Source organism: Camelina sativa, chromosome 7 (genome assembly GCF_030686135.1).
Source record: "Camelina sativa cultivar CO46 ecotype springtype chromosome 7, ASM3068613v1".
NCBI classification, from domain to species: domain Eukaryota; kingdom Viridiplantae; phylum Streptophyta; class Magnoliopsida; order Brassicales; family Brassicaceae; genus Camelina; species Camelina sativa.
Window position 1 is genome coordinate 15,937,700 of NC_141886.1, and position 15,728 is coordinate 15,953,427.

General features: G+C 35.3%; 8 non-coding genes and 1 pseudogene across 8 annotated transcripts; all 9 read left to right on the forward strand.

Moving 5' to 3' along the window:
* The first annotated feature begins 265 nt into the window (after window positions 1-265).
* TRNAS-AGA (transfer RNA serine (anticodon AGA)) lies at window positions 266-347 on the forward strand. Its single transcript has one exon. It is a non-coding gene; the product is annotated as a tRNA-Ser (tRNA).
* A 2,472-nt stretch (window positions 348-2,819) lies between these two features.
* TRNAS-AGA (transfer RNA serine (anticodon AGA)) lies at window positions 2,820-2,901 on the forward strand. Its single transcript has one exon. It is a non-coding gene; the product is annotated as a tRNA-Ser (tRNA).
* Window positions 2,902-4,103: 1,202 nt separating this feature from the next.
* TRNAS-AGA (transfer RNA serine (anticodon AGA)) lies at window positions 4,104-4,185 on the forward strand. The gene has a single exon. It is a non-coding gene; the product is annotated as a tRNA-Ser (tRNA).
* Window positions 4,186-5,383: 1,198 nt separating this feature from the next.
* Window positions 5,384-5,465, forward strand: TRNAS-AGA (transfer RNA serine (anticodon AGA)). The gene has a single exon. It is a non-coding gene; the product is annotated as a tRNA-Ser (tRNA).
* Window positions 5,466-7,483: 2,018 nt separating this feature from the next.
* LOC147941274 (uncharacterized) lies at window positions 7,484-9,465 on the forward strand (annotated as a pseudogene).
* A 2,023-nt stretch (window positions 9,466-11,488) lies between these two features.
* Window positions 11,489-11,570, forward strand: TRNAS-AGA (transfer RNA serine (anticodon AGA)). Its single transcript has one exon. It is a non-coding gene; the product is annotated as a tRNA-Ser (tRNA).
* A 1,163-nt stretch (window positions 11,571-12,733) lies between these two features.
* Window positions 12,734-12,815, forward strand: TRNAS-AGA (transfer RNA serine (anticodon AGA)). Its single transcript has one exon. It is a non-coding gene; the product is annotated as a tRNA-Ser (tRNA).
* Window positions 12,816-14,013: 1,198 nt separating this feature from the next.
* TRNAS-AGA (transfer RNA serine (anticodon AGA)) lies at window positions 14,014-14,095 on the forward strand. The gene has a single exon. It is a non-coding gene; the product is annotated as a tRNA-Ser (tRNA).
* A 431-nt stretch (window positions 14,096-14,526) lies between these two features.
* TRNAY-GUA (transfer RNA tyrosine (anticodon GUA)) lies at window positions 14,527-14,611 on the forward strand. The gene is given in 2 exon segments: window positions 14,527-14,563; window positions 14,576-14,611. It is a non-coding gene; the product is annotated as a tRNA-Tyr (tRNA).
* The last annotated feature ends 1,117 nt before the right edge of the window (window positions 14,612-15,728 follow it).

Below are 15,728 nucleotides of genomic sequence, written 5' to 3' on the forward strand. Positions count from 1 at the left end.
CTTTTTTGTCGCCATTTAGCGACTAATTTAGCGACTCAATATTTTTGTTGCAAATTAGCGACTAATACACGACTATATAAGATTCGTCGCTAAGTAGTCGCAACATACTCTCTAAATTTAAAGACTATGCATTTAGTCGCCGATTGTAGTCGGAAAAACCGTGTTTTCTTGTAGTGGAGTCATACTTAGACTAATCCACAATTCTCATTGAACACCAGCATTTATGAAAAGAATAGTATACGGATAGGTCTATTTTTGTATAAGAGTGGACGTGCCGGAGTGGTTATCGGGCATGACTAGAAATCATGTGGGCATTGCCCGCGCAGGTTCGAATCCTACCGTTCAGTTATTGTGCGTGTAAGTTCTAAAACTGTGTATTGTTGGGTTATAGAGATTTTAATGGTTTTCCGTCATGTAATTTTTATGTAAAATACAATTGTGATATAAAAGTGCAACACAACATGACAACGTTAAATATACTAATTAACTCAACTTTTTTCTACTACTCTTTTACATACTTTTAAAATAGATTAGAAGTACTATGCCGAATCCTCTGCATGCGCATAATCTTATAATAAAAACCGACCTTAGCTCAGTTGGTAGAGCGGAGGACTGTAGTAGACGCAGACTATCCTTAAGTCACTTGTTCGAATCCGGTAGGTCGGAACTTATGGGCTAAAGCCTTTTTCATTTTGTGTATTCTAAACTTATGCAAATCTTTGTGTTCATAGATTATTTAGAAAACTGCACATGCATCAAGTATATTACAATCCGACCTTAGCTCAGTTGGTAGAGCGGAGGACTGTAGTTGAAACAGAATATCCTTAGGTCACTCGTTCGAATCCGGTAGGTCGGAATTTTCTCCTATATGTTGGGTTTTTATAGCGTTGTGACCTTTACTCTTTTTTGAATATTGGATCTAACCAAAGCACGCTGGCAAGAAAATAGGAATTAAACAAAAGCTTTTGATCGAATTCTTTTTTCACTTGATTAGTATGTTTTAGGTTTATACAATTGTGATAGCATAAGAAATGATTTTATAGTACACTAAGTAAAAAAATACTTTGAGCTTTCCTCTATTCTATGCTTTAAAAACCCATATGATCATAGTGTTTTTGAAAGATCAAATTAAAGTTGTATATGAACAATTATATTTAAAGGCTCGTGGCTAGTGCTTACGAATCGTCAACGTTCCTACAAGCGTAGTGAAGAACCCTTGCCACTTTCTTCCACGATTTGTATGCCTTAATTTTCCAATAATATAAACAATCATAGCCCACATCTACGTATTACATGCAGATAGATAAGTAGATGTAAAATACATCAACAAGGGAGCTCTTCAAAAAAATTGTTTTCGAATTCAGAAAATGTATTATGATTCTTGAAACATAAAGAGAGCCGAACAAGCGTTGTGGTTTTCATATTTTTATCTAGATTATAAATCGAGTGAGTCATGCTTAGACTAATCAACAATTCTAACTGAACACCAGCATTTATGAAAGAGAATAGTATATGGATAGGTCTATTTTTGTATAAGAGTGGACGTGCCGGTGTGGTTATCCGGAATGACTAGAAATCATGTGGGCTTTGCCCGCGCAGGTTCGAATCCTGCCGTTCACGTTTTCATTTATTGTGCGTGTAAGTTTTAAAATTGTGTATTGTTGGGTTATAGAGCTTTTAATGGGATTCCGTCATGTACTTTTTATGTAAAATATAATTGTGATATGAAAATGCAACACAACATGACAACATTAAATATACTTATTAACTCACCTTTTTTCTACTACTCTTTTACATACTTTTAAAATCGATTAGAAGTACTATGTCGAATCATCTACATGCGCATATTCTTATAATAAAAACCGACCTTAGCTCAGTTGGTTGAGCGGAGGACTGTAGTAGACGCAAATTATCCTTAGGTCACTGGTTCGAATACGGTAGCTCGGATCTTATGGGCTAAAGCCTTTTTCATTTCGTGTATTCTAAACTTATGCAAATCTTTGTGTTCATAGATTATTTAGAAAAGTGCACATGCATCAAGTATGATACAATCCGACCTTAGCTCAGTTGGTAGAGCGGAGGACTGTAGTAGAAGCAGAATATCCTTAGGTCACTGGTTCGAATCCGGTAGGTCGGAATTTTCTCCCATATGTTGGGTTTTTATAGCGTTGTGACCTTTACTCTTTTTTGAATATTGGATCTAACCAATGCACGCTGGCAAGAAAATAGGACTTAAACAAAAGCTTTTGATCGAATTCTTTTTTTACTCGATTGGTATGTTTTAGGTTTATACAATTGTGATAGCATAAGAAATGATTTTATAGTACACTAAGTAAAAAAATACTTTGAGCTTTCCTCTATTCTATGCTTTAAAAACCCACATGATCATAGTGTTTTTGAAAGATCAAATTAAAGTTGTATATGAACAATTATATTTAAAGGCTCGTGGCTAGTGCTTACGAATCGTCAACGTTCCTACAAGCGTAGTGAAGAACCCTTGCCACTTTCTTCCACGATTTGTATGCCTTACTTTTCCAATAATATAAACAATCATAGCCCACATCTACGTATTACATGCAGATAGATAAGTAGATGTAAAATACATCAACAAAGGAACTCTTCAAAAAAATTGTTTTCGAATTCAGAAAATGTATTATGATTCTTGAAACATAAAGAGAGCCGAACAAGCGTTGTGGTTTTCATATTCTTATCTATATTATAAATAGAGTGAGTCATGCTTAGACTTATCCACAATTCTCACTGTACCCCAGCATTTATGAAAGAGAATAGTATATGGATAGGTCTATTTTTGTATAAGAGTGGACGTGCCGGAGTGGTTATCGGGCATGACTAGAAATCATGTGGGCTTTGCCCGCGCAGGTTCGAATCCTGCCGTTCACGTTTTCATTTATTGTGCGTGTAAGTTCTAAAATTGTGTATTGTTAGGTTATAGAGCTTTTAATGGTTTTCCGTCATGTAATTTAAATGTAAAATATAATTGTGATATGAAAATGCAACACAACATGACAACGTTAAATATACTAATTAACTCACCTTTTTCTACTACTCCTCTACATACTTTCCAAATCCATTAGAAGTACTATGTCGAATCATCTACATGCGCATAATCTTATAATAAAAACCGACCTTAGCTCAGTTGGTAGAGCGGAGGACTGTAGTAGACGCAGATTATCCTTAGGTCATTGGTTCGAATCCGGTAGGTCGGATCTTATGGGCTAAAGCCTTTTTCATTTTGTGTATTCTAAACTTATCAAAATCTTTGTGTTCATAGATTATTTAGAAAAGTACACACGAATCAAGTATAATACAATCCGACCTAAGCTCAGTTGGTAGAGCGGAGGACTGTAGTTGAAGCAGAATATCCTTAGGTCACTGGTTCGAATCCGGTAGGTCGGAATTTTCTCCCATATGTTGGGTTTTCTCCCATATGTTTAAGTCCTTTACTCTTTTTTGAATATTGGATCTAACCAATGCACGCTGGCAAGAATATAGGACTTAAACAAAAGCTTTTGATCGAATTCTTTTTTTACTCGATTGGTATGTTTTAGGTTTATACAATTGTGATAGCATAAGAATTGATTTTATAGTACACTAAGTAAAAAAATACTTTGAGCTTTCCTCTATTCTATGCTTTAAAAACCCATACGATCATAGTGTTTTTGAAAGATCAAATTAAAGTTGTATATGAACAATTATATTTAAAGGCTCGTGGCTAGTGCTTACGAATCGTCAACGTTCCTACAAGCGTAGTGAAGAACCCTTGCCACTTTCTTCCACGATTTGTATGCCTTACTTTTCCAATAATATAAACAATCATAGCCCACATCTACGTATTACATGCAGATAGATAAGTAGATGTAAAATACATCAACAAAGGAACTCTTCAAAAAAATTGTTTTCGAATTCAGAAAATGTATTATGATTCTTGAAACATAAAGAGAGCCGAACAAGCGTTGTGGTTTTCATATTCTTATCTATATTATAAATAGAGTGAGTCATGCTTAGACTTATCCACAATTCTCACTGTACCCCAGCATTTATGAAAGAGAATAGTATATGGATAGGTCTATTTTTGTATAAGAGTGGACGTGCCGGAGTGGTTATCGGGCATGACTAGAAATCATGTGGGCTTTGCCCGCGCAGGTTCGAATCCTGCCGTTCACGTTTTCATTTATTGTGCGTGTAAGTTCTAAAATTGTGTATTGTTAGGTTATAGAGCTTTTAATGGTTTTCCGTCATGTAATTTAAATGTAAAATATAATTGTGATATGAAAATGCAACACAACATGACAACGTTAAATATACTAATTAACTCACCTTTTTCTACTACTCCTCTACATACTTTCCAAATCCATTAGAAGTACTATGTCGAATCATCTACATGCGCATAATCTTATAATAAAAACCGACCTTAGCTCAGTTGGTAGAGCGGAGGACTGTAGTAGACGCAGATTATCCTTAGGTCATTGATTCGAATCCGGTAGGTCGGATCTTATGGGCTAAAGCCTTTTTCATTTCGTGTATTCTAAACTTACCAAAATCTTTGTGTTCATAGATTATTTAGAAAAGTACACACGAATCAAGTATAATACAATCCGACCTTAGCTCAGTTGGTAGAGCGGAGGACTGTAGTTGAAGCAGAATATCCTTAGGTCACTGGTTCGAATCCGGCAGGTCGGAATTTTCTCCTATATGTTAGGTTTTTATAGCGTTGTGACCTTTACTCTTTTTTGAATATTGGATATAACCAATGCATGCTGGCAAGAATATAGGACTTAAACAAAAGCTTTTGATCGAATTCTTTTTTTACTCGATTGGTATGTTTTAGGTTTATACAATTGTGATAGCATAAGAAATGATTTTATAGTACACTAAGTAAAAAAATACTTTGAGCTTTCCTCTATTCTATGCTTTAAAAACCCATATGATCATAGTGTTTTTGAAAGATCAAATTAAAGTTGTATATGAACAATTATATTTAAAGGCTCGTGGCTAGTGCTTACGAATCGTCAACGTTCCTACAAGCGTAGTGAAGAACCCTTGCCACTTTCTTCCACGATTTGTATGCCTTAATTTTCCAATAATATAAACAATCATAGCCCACATCTACGTATTACATGCAGATAGATAAGTAGATGTAAAATACATCAACAAAGGAACTCTTCAAAAAAATTGTTTTCGAATTCAGAAAATGTATTATGATTCTTGAAACATAAAGAGAGCCGAACAAGCGTTGTGGTTTTCATATTCTTATCTATATTATAAATAGAGTGAGTCATGCTTAGACTTATCCACAATTCTCACTGTACCCCAGCATTTATGAAAGAGAATAGTATATGGATAGGTCTATTTTTGTATAAGAGTGGACGTGCCAGAGTGGTTATCGGGCATGACTAGAAATCATGTGGGCTTTGCCCGCGCAGGTTCGAATCCTGCCGTTCACGTTTTCATTTATTGTGCGTGTAAGTTCTAAAATTGTGTATTGTTAGGTTATAGAGCTTTTAATGGTTTTCCGTCATGTAATTTAAATGTAAAATATAATTGTGATATAAAAATGCAACACAACATGACAACGTTAAATACACTAATTAACTCACTTTTTTTCTACTACTCTTCTACATACTTTTAAAATCGAATAGAAGTACTATGTCGAATCATCTACATGCGCATAATCTTATAATAAAAACCGACCTTAGCTCAGTTGGTATAGTGGAGGACGATAGTAGACGCAGATTATGCTAAGGTCACTCGTTCGAATCCGGTAGGTCGGATCTTATGGGCTAAAGCCTTTTTCATTTCGTGTATTCTAAACTTATCAAAATCTTTGTGTTCATAGATTATTTAGAAAAGTACACACGAATCAAGTATAATACAATCCGACCTTAGCTCAGTTGGTAGAGCGGAGGACTGTAGTTGAAGCAGAATATCCTTAGGTCACTGGTTCGAATCCGGTAGGTCAGAATTTTCTCCCATATGTTGGGTTTTTATAGCGTTGTGACCTTTACTCTTTTTTGAATATTGGATCTAACCAATGCACGCTGGCAAGAAAATAGGACTTAGACAAAAGCTTTTGATCGAATTCTTTGTTTACTCGATTGGTATGTTTTAGGTTTATACAATTGTGATAGCATAACAAATGATTTTATAGTACACTAAGTAAAAAAATACTTTGAGCTTTCCTCTATTCTATGCTTTAAACACTACAAGAAAATGTATTAAAGATAGCATATGAAGATAGCGTTTATTTCATTTCTGCTATAGTTAACATAACGGCATATATTCGATAGCGTTTGGTTAATTTTTAAACGCTATATTATGTTTTTAGTAGTTACAGTTTTTAGAAGCGTATGTTTAGATAGCAATACGAGGTTTAAAACTCTGTATATTAGTTTAGGCGGACCAAAAAAATTTCGTTTCTCGGCTAAGTAAAAAAATTTCGCCCAATATTTTCATTTTTCCTCTTATGCTTTGTCGTTTTACCTTAGTCGACATATCAGTTTCTTTCCTTTGCTTCTCTCTCACAAGTTCACGAACTAGGGTTCTTCAATTTTTTCCGTTGATTATCTCTCAAATTCTTAGATTCTTGTCAAAATCTTCAGACACATTCCGTTGATTATCTCTCTCTGAAATCTCTTATCTCTCTCAGAAAATCGAAGGTACAGATTTCGATTGAATGTTGGGTAATCAATTTTGGGTTTCGAGATGTTCTAAATTGGTTTTCTTTTTGACAAATTTGTCAATTATATATTTAGGGTTTCTGTTTCGATTTTTGGTTCCGAGATGTTCTAATTCGGTTTTCTTTTTGACAAATTTGTCAATTATTTAGGGTTTCTGTTTCGATTTTGGGTTTCGAGATGTTCTAATTTGGTTTTCTTTTCGACAAATTTGTCAATTATTTAGGGTTTAGGGTTCGGTTTTGGGTTTCAAGATGTGTCTGTTTCGATTTCTTAAGGTTTCAATTTGTTTTGTCTGACTATAATCGATTGTGACTATAATCGACTATTTTTTACAAGAACTTGATGGTTTCAATTGGTTTAAGTTTTTAAGGTTTCAGTTCTTAAGGTTACAAGATTCTGACTATAATCGATTCTCCTTTTGCAGGTTCTCATTTCGCAGCTTCTTCTTTACAAAATCCTAGTTATCTATAGGTAATTGCAGTTTTATATGTATCTCTTTTGTTTCACTGAGTTTGTCATATTCTATAGTATGTATCTCTGTTGGTTTAATTGAGTTTGAATCTGTCTAATATAAGAATCGCTTGTCACAAATGTATGTAATCGTTTGACCATGGAGCTGTGTAACATGGACAAGTCTTGGGTTTGGATTCCAAGGTATGGTTTTATATTGTTATTACTAATAATTTCTTAAGTTACAACTGAGTTTTTTATGACTGTTTATTGAACTTGAAAGTATTTTTTACCTTATAGGAATAGTCTCGAGTATGAGAAAGGAGCAACTGATTTTGTTTATGGGTCAGCAAGGAGAATGGGAGATCCTCCAAATATGTTTTGTCCATGTACTGACTGCCGGAATCTGTGCCATCAACCATTAGCCACGATAGTAGATCATCTGATTATTAGGGGTATGGACTTGATATACAAGAAGAGTAGATGTTGGAGTAATCACGGGGAGATAAGGGATTTAACAAGAGGTGATGATCCAATTTCAGAATTTGAAGCTTATGAGTTGTTTAGAGCTGCTTTGTTTGATGGTGATGACAATACACAGACCCAAAATGAAAATGCAGATCAGAGTGACAATGCAGATCATCATGAAGAAGATTCAGAATTTATGAAAAAGTTGAAAGATGCTGAAACTCCACTCTACTCCAGCTGTTCTAAGTACACTAAAGTGTCTGCTATCATGGGGTTGTACCAGATTAAAGTTAAGAGTGGGATGTCAGAAAACTATTTCGATCAGCTTCTAAAGATAGTTCACGACATGCTACCTGGAGATAATGTCCTTCCAACATCAACAAATGCGATGAAAAAGTTCTTGAAGGTATTTGGTTTTGGATATGAGAACATTCACGCATGCAAGAACGATTGCATTCTTTACCGGAAGCAGTACAAGGATATGACAAGCTGCCCTAGATGTAGTGCTTCAAGATGGGAGATGGATAATCAGACAAAAGAGGAAAAGAAAGGGATTCCAGCTAAAGTTCTTAAATATTTCTCAATAAAGGACAGATTCAGAAGGATGTATAGATCGAAAAGGATGGCAGAGGATCTACGTTGGCATTTCAGTAATGCTTCAGAAGATGGAATGATGCGGCACCCGGTGGATTCGATAACTTGGGCTCAGGTTAATGCTAAATGGCCACAATTTGCGTCTGACCCGAGAAATCTTCGACTTGGTTTGTGTACTGATGGCATGAATCCTTTTTCGATTCAAAACACCAAGTATAGTACATGGCCAGTGTTTCTTGTGAATTATAACATGGCACCTACATTGTGTATGAAGGCTGACAATATAATGTTGACTCTGTTGATACCTGGACCAACTGCACCGAGCAACAACATCGACGTGTATCTTCAACCGTTGATAGAAGATTTACAGGATTTGTGGAATGAAGGTGTGGATGTTTATGATGCCTTCTCAAAGGAAACTTTTAATCTGAGAGCTATTTTACTGTGGACAATCAGTGACTATCCTGCTTTGGGGACTTTGGCAGGATGTAAAGTTAGAGGTAAACAAGCATGTAATGTTTGTGGTAAGGATAATCTTTTTAGGTGGCTTAAGTTTAGTAGAAAATATGTCTACTTGGGCAATAGGATAAGACTCAGAACTGGGCATCCTTACAGACGCAGACGGAGTTGGTTTGACAACACGGTAGAACAAAGGACTGCATGCAGAATTCAAACAGGGGCTGAGATATTTGAGCATTTGAAAGACTTTAAGAATGATTTTGGTCGAGCTTTAGATAAAAAAAGTAAAAGAAAGAGGTCTGATTTGTGTGAAGATGATGAAATTTCAGAAGAAGAATATAATGAAGACAGTTACCAATGGAGGTGGAAGAAGCGGTCTATTTTATTCGATCTTGAATACTGGAAGGTTAGCATATTTTATATATAAAATTTAAATAAAACTATAGAATATGTTTAGTTCTTTACCATTTTCTAACTTATATCTTCGTTTCCATGTATTAGGATATGCCTGTTCGCCACAACATCGATGTAATGCACGTTGAGAAAAACGTGTCTGATGCCATGTTGTCCCTTCTAATGCATAGTGCTAAATCTAAAGATGGCTTAAAGGCACGACAAGATTTGGAAGATATGGGTATTCGGGAAGCATTACATCCACAAGTACGTGGGAAGAGACAGTACTAACCACCTGTTGTTTAGTGGTTTTCCAAGACGAAAAAGAAGAAGTTCTGCAAGAGATTGTCTAAGTTCAGATATGCCAATTGTTCCTAATGGGTCAGCTGTACTTGTGACCTAATGGATCAGATAAAAATGGGTCCTAATGGGTCAGCTGTACTTGTGACCTTTGTATCAGATAAAAATGCATCACTATGGAGGCCTACAACAACTGTCGACAAGCTTGGCCAGACTGTGGGAACCAAGATAGCATGGCCATTTGATAAGCTAATTGTGGACAGTATGGACTCCTCAACTGGAAACAAGGGAGCTGATGCCTCGGTAAAGTTCCTATGATATAGTTTACATTGTTATGGTAATATATAAATGCTTATTGGTTAGGTGACACATGAATTATGTTTTTGCATGAATTTTTTAGGAAGATAGAGTCCAGCTTGCTGATTGGATTTTGGGTGGTGAAATAATTGCTGAGGCACATATGATTTCAAAAGACCCTAAACAGTTGGTGAATAAAATTCCTTTGGGTCCGAATGCTGCAATGGTGAATATTGTAAAAGTCATTAACAAAGAGGCTTCATTATGGAGACCACCAAGTGAAGACATTTCTGTGATGGGTGATGCACTGAGCGTGAACATAGCATGGCCACTTACTAAGCTGTCTAAGTGTAACAGACAGATAATGGAGGATGCAGAATGTGAGAGTGAATCGGATTTTCGTAAAGAAGAATCCAACAGAGGTGGAGCATTTTTCAATGATGGAGGAGGAATAACAGGTTCTAAGGGAGCAAGAACATCAGGTTCTAAAGAAGTAGAACCAACTCAAGAATCATCACCTAAGGTAAAACTCTTTACATTAATCTGTCTTTTACATGATGTGTTGTATAGTTGTGTGATTGTGATTAATTTCTGCAATTTAATTTGTAGAGTGGTGCAAGTAACAACTACAACAATAGCAACTTAGCTAAGAAGAAATGCTTCCTCATGGATTGCTTTGGATCGGGAGAAAGAGTTGCAGAAGGCCGAGTTATTTCAACCAATCCAAACGACATTGTCCACTGCCATCCATTGGGTCCAAATGTCAGCAAGGTTTGGGTTGACATTTGCTTGATTGGCGACGCACGAGTATGGAGACGAACATCAGAATTTGAGATTGTTGTTGATGCATTAGGTACTACTACTGCTTGGCCTAATAAGTACATTGTTTATATGTGAAGCTTTCTCTTATGTTGGATTGTGTTGGATTTTATTGGGTTGTAGAACTTGTTTGGCTTGGTGAACTTGTTGTATTTGTACTTGATGTAGCAATATATATGAACTTTTTCAATTAGATAATGTTTTGGTTTGATATATGACAAGATGTTTAACTATAAGCTAATATGGGAAACAAAAATCCAATTATTTAAAAATCTGGGGAACAATAACAATGATAGAAAACAAACGCTATATTAAAACTAATGGTGGCGTTTGTGAATTATATGAAACCATAAATAATAACGAAAACTATCTGCTATTATAAAGTTTACAACTGCAATAAAAGAAACGCTATCTAAAAAGTAAATAAAATAGCATAAGGAAAAAACGCTATGTAAAGTGCCATATCTATTATAACAGGCGCATATATAGCGTTGACAATACCGCTATGATAACCTGTTATAGCGTTTTCCGGACGCTGTATATGTAACATTTTCTTGTAGTGAAAAACCCATATGATCATAGTGTTTTTGAAAGATCAAATTAAAGTTGTATATGCACAATTATATTTAAAGGCTCGTGGCTAGTGCTTACGAATCGTCAACGTTCCTACAAGCGTAGTGAAGAACCCTTGCCACTTTCTTCCACGATTTGTATGCCTTAATTTTCCAATAATATAAACAATCATAGCCCACATCTACGTATTACATGCAGATAGATAAGTAGATGTAAAATACATCAACAAAGGAACTCTTCAAAAAAATTGTTTTCGAATTAAGAACATGTATTATGATTCTTGAAACATAAAGAGAGCCGAACAAGCGTTGTGGTTTTCATATTCTTATCTATATTATAAATCGAGTGAGTCATGCTTAGACTTATCCACAATTCTCACTGTACCCCAGCATTTATGAAAGAGAACAGTATATGGATAGGTCTATTTTTGTATAAGAGTGGACGTGCCGGAGTGGTTATTGGGCATGACTAGAAATCATGTGGGCTTTGCCCGCGCAGGTTCAAATCCTGCCGTTCACGTTTTCATTTATTGTGCGTGTAAGTTCTAAAATTGTGTGTTGTTAGGTTATAGAGCTTTTAATGGTTTTCCGTCATGTAATTTAAATGTAAAATATAATTGTGATATGAAAATGTAACACAACATGACAACGTTAAATATACTAATTAACTCACCTTTTTCTACTACTCCTCTACATACTTTCCAAATCCATTAGAAGTACTATGTCGAATCATCTACATGCGCATAATCTTATAATAAAAACCGACCTTAGCTCAGTTGGTAGAGCGGAGGACTGTAGTAGACGCAGATTATCCTTAGGTCATTGGTTCGAATCCGGTAGGTCGGATCTTATGGGCTAAAGCCTTTTTCATTTCGTGTATTCTAAACTTATCAAAATCTTTGTGTTCATAGATTATTTAGAAAAGTACACACGAATCAAGTATAATACAATCCGACCTTAGCTCAGTTGGTAGAGCGGAGGACTGTAGTTGAAGCAGAATATCCTTAGGTCACTGGTTGGGTTTTTATAGCGTTGTGACCTTTACTCTTTTTTGAATATTGGATCTAACCAATGCACGCTGGCAAGAAAATAGAACTTAAACAAAAGCTTTTGATCGAATTCGTTTTTTACTCGATTGGTTTGTTTTAGGTTTATACAATTGTGATAGCATAAGAAATGATTTTATAGTACACTAAGTAAAAAAATACTTTGAGCTTTCCTCTATTCTATGCTTTAAAAACCCATATGATCATAGTGTTTTTGAAAGATCAAATTAAAGTTGTATATGAACAATTATATTTAAAGGCTCGTGGCTAGTGCTTACGAATCGTCAACGTTCCAACAAGCGTAGTGAAGAACCCTTGCCACTTTCTTCCATGATTTGTATGTCTTAATTTTCCAATAATATAAACAATCATAGCCCACATCTACGTATTACATGCAGATAGATAAGTAGATGTAAAATACATCAACAAAGGAACTCTTCAAAAAAATTGTTTTCGAATTCAGAAAATGTATTATGATTCTTGAAACATAAAGAGAGCCGAACAAGCGTTGTGGTTTTCATATTCTTATCTATATTATAAATCGAGTGAGTCATGCCAAGACTAATCCACAATTCTCACTGTACACCAGCATTTATGAAAGAGAATAGTATATGGATAGGTCTATTTTTGTATAAGAGTGGACGTGCCGGAGTGGTTATCGGGCATGACTAGAAATCATGTGGGCTTTGCCCGCGCAGGTTCGAATCCTGCCGTTCACGTTTTCATTTATTGTGCGTGTAAGTTCTAAAATTGTGTATTGTTGGGTTATAGAGCTTTTAATGGTTTTCCGTCATGTAATTTTAATGTAAAATATAATTGTGATATGAAAATGCAACACAACATGAAAACGTTAAATATACTAATTAACTCACCTTTTTCTACTACTCCTCTACATACTTTCCAAATCCATTAGAAGTACTATGTCGGATAATCTACATGCGCATAATCTTATAATAAAAACCTACCTTAGCTCAGTTGGTAGAGCGGAGGACTGTAGTAGACGCAGATTATCCTTAGGTCACTGGTTTGAATCCGGTAGGTCGGATCTTATGGGCTAAAGCCTTTTGAATTTCGTGTATTCTAAACATATGAAAATCTTTGTGTTCATATATTATTTAGAAAAGTACACACGAATCAAGTATAATACAATCCGACCTTAACTCAGTTGGTAGAGCGGAGGACTGTAGTTGAAGCAGAATATCCTTAGGTCACTGGTTCGAATCTGGTAGGTCGGAATTTTCTCCCATATGTTGGGTTTTTACAGCGTTGTGACCTTTACTCTTTTTTGAATATTGGATCTAACCAATTCACGCTGGCAAGAAAATAGGACTTAAACAAAAGCTTTTGATCGAATTCTTTTTTTACTCGATTGGTATGTTTTAGGTTTATACAATTGTGATAGCATAAGAAATGATTTTATAGTACACTAAGTAAAAAAATACTTTGAGCTTTCCTCTATTCTATGCTTTAAAAACCCATATGATCATAGTGTTTTTGAAAGATCAAATTAAAGTTGTATATGCACAATTATATTTAAAGGCTCGTGGCTAGTGATTACGAATCGTCAACGTTCCTACAAGCGTAGTGAAGAACCCTTGCCACTTTCTTCCACGATTTGTATGTCTTAATTTTCCAATAGTATAAACAATCATAGCCCACATCTACGTATTACATGCAGATAGATAAGTAGATGTAAAATACATCAACAAGGGAACTCTTCAAAAAAATTGTTTTCGAATTCAGAAAATGTATTATGATTCTTGAAACATAAAGAGAGCCGAGCAAGCGTTGTGGTTTTCATATTCTTATCTATATTATAAATCAAGTGAGTCATGCTTAGACTAATCCACAATTCTCACTGTACACCAGCATTTATGAAAGAGAATAGAATATGGATAGGTCTATTTTTGTATAAGAGTGGACGTGCCGGAGGGGTTATCGGGCATGACTAGAAATCATGTGGGCTTTGCCCGCGCAGGTTCGAATCCTGCTGTTCACGTTTTCATTTATTGTGCGTGTAAGTTCTAAAATTGTGTATTGTTGGATTATAGAGCTTTTAATGGTTTTCCGTCATGTAATTATAATGTAAAATATAATTGTGATATGAAAATGCAACACAACATGACAACGTTAAATATACTAATTAACTCACCTTTTTCTACTACTCCTCTACATACTTTCCAAATCCATTAGAAGTACTATGTCGAATCCTCTACATGCGCATAATCTTATAATAAAAACCGACCTTAGCTCAGTTGGTAGAGCGGAGGGCTGTAGTAGACGCAGATTATCCTTAGGTCACTGGTTCGAATCCAGTAGGTCGGATCTTATGGGCTAAAGCCTTTTTCATTTCGTGTATTCTAAACTTATGAAAATCTTTCTGTTCATAGATTATTTAGAAAAGTACACACGAATCAAGTATAATACAATCCGACCTTAGCTCAGTTGGTAGAGCGGAGGACTGTAGTTGAAGCAGAATATCCTTAGGTCACTGGTTCGAATCCGGTAGGTCGGAATTTTCTCCCATATGTTGGGTTTTTATAGCATTGTGACCTTTACTCTTTTTTGAATATTGGATCTAACCAATGCACGCTGGCAAGAAAAATAGGACTTAAACAAAAGCTTTTGATCGCATTCTTTTTTTACTCGATTGGTATGTTTTAAGTTTATACAATTGTGATAGCATAAGAAATGATTTTATAGTACACTAAGTAAAAAAATACTTTGAGCTTTCCTCTATTCTTTGCTTTAAAAACCCATATGATCATAGTGTTTTGAAAGATCAAATTAAAGTTGTATATGAACAATTATATTTAAAGGCTCGTGGCTAGTGCTTACGAATCGTCAACGTTCCTACAAGCGTAGTGAAGTACCCTTTGCCACTTTCTTCCACGATTTGTATGCCTTAATTTTCCAATAATATAAACAATCATAGCCCACATCTACGTATTACATGCAGATAGATAAGTAGATGTAAAATACATCAACAAGGGAACTCTTCAAAAAAATTGTTTTCGAATTCAGAAAATGTATTAAGATTCTTGAAACATAAAGAGAGCCGAGCAAGCGTTGTGGTTTTCATATTCTTATCTATATTATAAATCGAGTGAGTCATGCTTCGACTAATCCACAATTCTCACTGTACACCAGCATTTATGAAAGAGAATAGTATATGGATAGGTCTATTTTTGTATAAGAGTGGACGTGCCGGAGTGGTTATCGGGCATGACTAGAAATCATGCACTACAAGAAAACAAGCGTTTAGCGACTCCAACAATCGTCGCTAAACCGTCGCAAAAACCTATTTTGCGACTACTATGCGACTACTTCAGATAGTCGCTAAAAAATGGTCGCAAAATTTAGGTGTCTTAAAATGGTCGCAATTTTACGACGGAATTATGACTGCTCTTATATAGTCTCTAATAAGCGACTCTTTACAGACTCTTTATTTTAGGAAGCTTCGGTCGTAAAGGTAGTTACAAGTCAGTCGCAAGTTAGTGATTAAATTGTTTGACCATTTTCAGACTCCTTTCTTTCGTCGCAAAATAGTCCTCGTTCATTAGTAACCATTTTGCCACTAGTCTGATAATTTCATAGAAATAATTTTGGTCGCAATTTGGTGACATTTTAGC